Raw genomic sequence first — 4,767 nt, 5'->3', positions numbered from 1 at the left:
TCTGAGGGTTGCCTTTTTGTCTTGTTTATGGTTTCCTTTGCTGTGCAAAAGCTTTTAAGTTTCATTAGGTCCCATTTGTTTATTTTTGTTTTTATTTCCATTTCTCTAGGAGGTGGGTCAAAAAGGATCTTGCTGTGATTTATGTCATAGAGTGTTCTGCCTATGTTTTCCTCTAAGAGTTTGATAGTGTCTGGCCTTATATTTAGGTCTTTAATCCATTTTGAGTTTATTTTTGTGTATGGTGTTAGGGAGTGTTCTAAGTTCATTCTTTTACATGTAGCTGTCCAGTTTTCCCAGCACCACTTATTGAAGAGGCTATCTTTTTTCCATTGTATATTCTTGTCTCCCTTATCAAAAATAAGGTGACCATATGTGCATGGGTTTATCTCTGGGCTTTCTATCCTGTTCCATTAATCTATATTTCTGTTTTTGTGCCAGTACCATACTGTCTTGATTAGTGTAGCTTTGTAGTATAGTCTGAAGTCAGGGACCCTGATTCCTCCAGCTCCGTTTTTCTTTCTCAAGATTGCTTTGGCTATTCAGGGCCTTTTGTGTTTCCAAACAAATTGTGAAATTTTTTATTCTAGTTCATTGAAAAATGCCATTGGTAGTTTCATAGGGATTGCATTGAATCTGTGGATTGCTTGGGGTAGTATAGTCATTTTCACAATGCTGATTCTTCCAATCCAAGAACATGGTATATCTCTCCATCTGTTTGTGTCTTTAATTTCTTTCATCAGTGTCTTATAGTCTTCTGCATACAGGTCTTTGTGTTTCCAAACAAATTGTGAAATTTTTTATTCTAGTTCATTGAAAAATGCCATTGGTAGTTTCATAGGGATTGCATTGAATCTGTGGATTGCTTGGGGTAGTATAGTCATTTTCACAATGCTGATTCTTCCAATCCAAGAACATGGTATATCTCTCCATCTGTTTGTGTCTTTAATTTCTTTCATCAGTGTCTTATAGTTTTCTGCATACAGGTCTTTTGTCTCCATAGGTAAGTTTATTCCTAGGTATTTTATTCTTTTTGTTGCAACGGTAAATGGGAGTGGTTCCTTAATTTCTCTTTCAGATTTTTCATCATTAGTGTATAGGAGGAATGCAAGAGATTTCTGTGCATTAATTGTGTATACTGCTACTTTAGCAAATTCATTGATTAGCTGTAGTAGTTTTCTGGTGGCATCTTTAGGATTCTCTATGTATAGTATCATGTCATCTGCAAACAGTGACTGTTTCACTTCTTCTTTTCTGATTTGGATTCCTTTTATTTCTTTTTCTTGTCTGATTGATGTAGCTAAAACTTCCAAAAATATGTTGCATAATAGTGGTGAGAGTGGACAGCCTTGTTCCTGATCTTAGAGGAAATGGTTTCAGTTTTTCACCATTGAGAACAATGTTGGCTGTGGGTTTGTCATATATGTTGAGGTAAGTTCCCTGTATGCCTACTTTCTGGAGAGTTTTTATCACAAATGGGTGTTGAATTTTGCCAAAAGCTGTTTGCCTCTATTGAGATGATCATATGGTTTTTCTCCTTCAATTTGTTAATGTGGTTTATCACATTGATTGATTTGTGTATATTGAAGAATCCTTGCATTCCTGGGATAAACCCCACTTGATCATGGTGTATGATCCTTTTAATGTGCTGTTGGATTCTCTTTACTAGTATTTGTTGAGGATTCTTGCATCTATGTTTATCAGTGATATTGGCCTGTAGCTTTCTTTCTTTGTGACATCTTGTCTGGTTTTGGTATCAGAGTGATGGTGGCCTTGTAGAATGAGTTTGGGAGTGTTCCTCCCTCTGCTATATTTTGGAAGAGTTTGAGAAGGATTAGTGTTAGCTCTTCTCTACATGTTTGATAGAATTCTCCTGTGAAGCCATCTGGTCCTCGGCTTTTGTTTGTTGGAAGATTTTTAATCACAGTCTCAATTTCAGTGCTTGTGATTGGTCTGTTTATGTTTTCTATTTCTTCCTGATTCAGTCTTGGAAGGTTGTGCTTTTCTAAGAATTTGTCCATTTCTTCCATCTTTATTTCAGATTATGATTTCTTTCCTTCTGCTAACTTTGGGGTTTTTTTATTCTTCTTTTTCTTAGATGTAAGGTTAGGTTGTTTATTTGAGTTGTTTTTTTGTTTCTTGAGATAGGATTGTATTGCTACAAACTTCCCTGTTAGAACTGTTTTTGCTGCATCCCATAGATTTTGGGTCATCGTGTTTTTATTGTCATCTGTTTCTAGGTATTTTTTGATTTCTTCTTTGATTTCTTCAGTGATGTCTTGGTTTTTTAGTAGTGTATTGTTTAGCCTCAATGTTTTTGTATTTTTTATGGATTTTTTTCCTGTAATTGATATCTAGTCTCATAGCATTGTGGTCAGAAAAGATACTTGATATGATTTCAATTTTCTTAAATTTACCAAGGCTTGATTTGTGACCCAAGATATGATCTATCCTGGAGATTGTTCCATGAGCACTTGAGAAGAAAATGTATTCTGTAGTTTTTGAATGGAATGTCCTATAAATATCAGTTAAGTCCATCTTGTTTAATGTATCATTTAAAGCTCATGCTTCCATATTTATTTTCACTTTGGATGATCTGTCCATGGTGAAAGTGGGGTGTTAAAGTCCCCTACTATGACTGTGTTACTGTCGATTTCCCCTTTTATAGCTCTTAGTATCTGCCTTATGTATTGACGTCCTCCTATGTTGGGTGCATACATATTTACAATTGTTATATCTTCTTCTTGGATTGACGCCTTGATCGTTATGTAGTGTCCTTCTTTGTCTCTTGTAATAGTCTTTCTTTTAAAGTCTATTTTTTTTAATATGAGAATTGCTACTCCAGCTTTCTTTTGATTTCCTTTTGCATGGGATATCTTTTTCCATCCCCTCACTTTCAGTCTGTATGTGTCCTTAAGTCTGCAGTGGGTCTCTTTTAGACAGCATATATACGGGTCTTGTTTCTGTATCCATTCAGCCAGTCTATGTCTTTTGTTGGGAGCATGGAGTTGATTAACTGTTTCCTTTTCCATATTAGGGAAGTTTTCAAGTATAATCTCTTCAAATATTTTCTTACTCCCTTTTTTTTTTCTCTTCCTCTTCTGGGACCCCTATAATTCGAATGTTTGGGCATTTAATGTTGTCCCAGAGGTCTCTGAGGCTGTCCTCAATTGTTTTCATTCTTTTTTCTTTATTCTGCTCTGCAGTAGTTATTTCTATTATTTTATCTTCCAGGTCACTTATCCGTTCTTTTGCCTCAGTTATTCTGCTATTGATTCCTTCTAGAGAATTTTATTTTCATTTATTGTGCTGTTCATCATTGTTTGTTTGCTCTTTAGTTCTTCTAGGTCCTTGTTAGATGATTCTTGTATTTTCTCCATTCTATTTCCAAGATTTTGATTCATCTTTACGATCATTACTCTGAATTCTTTTTCAGGTAGACTGCCTATTTCCTCTTCATTTGTTTGGTCTGGTGGGTTTTTACATTGCTTCTTCATCTGCTGTGTATTCCTCTGTCTTCTCATTTTGCTTAGCTTACTGTGTTTGGCGTCTCCTTTTCGCAGGCTGCAGGTTCCTATTTCCCATTGTTTTGGGGAACTATGTCTGCCCCCAGTGGCTAAGGTTGGTTCAGTGGGTTGTGTAGGCTTCCTGGTGGAGGGGACTAGTGCCTGTGTTTTGGTGGATGAGGCTTGGAACTTGTCTTTCTGGTGGGCAGGAGCACGCCTGGTGGTGTGTTTTGGGGTGTCTGTCACCTTATTATGATTTTAGGCAGACTCTCTGCTAATGCGTGGGATTGTGTTCCTGTCTTGCTAGTTGTTTGGCATATGGTGTCCAGCACTGTAGCTTGCTGGTCGTTGAGTGGGGCTGGGTCTTAACGTTGAGATGGAGATCTCTGGGAGAGCTTTCACCATTTGATATTATGTGGAGCCAGGAGGTCTCTAGTGGACCAATGTCCTGAACTCGGCTCTCCCACCTCAGAGGCACAGGCCTGTCACCCGGCCAGAGCACCAAGACCCTGTCAGCCCCATGGCTCAGAAGAAAAGGGAGAAAAAAAGAAATAAATAAAATAAAATAAAGTTATTAAAATAAAAAATAATTATTAAAATAAAAAAATTAAAAAGTAATTTTAAAAAGAGAAAAAAAAAGAAAGAAGAGAGCAACCAAACCAAAAAACCAATCCACCAATGATAACAAGTGCTAAAATCTATACTTAAAAAAAAAAAAAATAAGGACAGAACCCTAGGATAAATGGTAAAAGCAAAGATATACAGACAAAATCACACAAAGAAGCATACACATACACTGTCACAAACAGAGAAAAAGGAAAAATATATATATAAACTATATTTAAAAGAAGGAGGGAGAGAGCAACCAAATCAATAAAGAAATCTACCAATGATAATAAATTCAAAATACTACACCAAGTTAAATATAAAACCAGAACAGACGCAGAAAGCAAACCCCAAGTCTACAGTTGCTCCCAAAGTCCACTGCCTCAATTTTGGGGTGATTCATTGTCTGTTCAGGTATTCCACAGATGCAGGATACATCAAATTGATTGTGGAGATTTAATCTGCTACTCCTGAGGCTGGGGAGAGATTTCCCTTTCTGTTTTTTGTTCGCACAGCTCCTGGGGTTCAGCTTTGGATTTGGCCCCGCCTCTGCGTGTAGGTCACCTGAGGGTGTGTGTTCTTCGCTCAGACAGGACGGGGTTAAAGGAGCAGCTGATTCGGGGGCTCTGGCTCACTCAGGATGGGGGGAGGGAGGGGT

General features: G+C 37.3%; 1 protein-coding gene across 1 annotated transcript in view; it reads left to right on the top strand.

Moving 5' to 3' along the window:
• LEPR (leptin receptor) overlaps window positions 1–4,767 on the top strand; it is a 70,393-nt gene that overhangs the window by 51,726 nt on the left and 13,900 nt on the right. The window lies entirely within an intron of this gene.

Source organism: Physeter macrocephalus, chromosome 4, assembly GCF_002837175.3.
Source record: "Physeter macrocephalus isolate SW-GA chromosome 4, ASM283717v5, whole genome shotgun sequence".
In the NCBI taxonomy this organism is placed as follows: domain Eukaryota; kingdom Metazoa; phylum Chordata; class Mammalia; order Artiodactyla; family Physeteridae; genus Physeter; species Physeter macrocephalus.
This window is presented reverse-complemented; position numbering and strand designations above follow the sequence as displayed.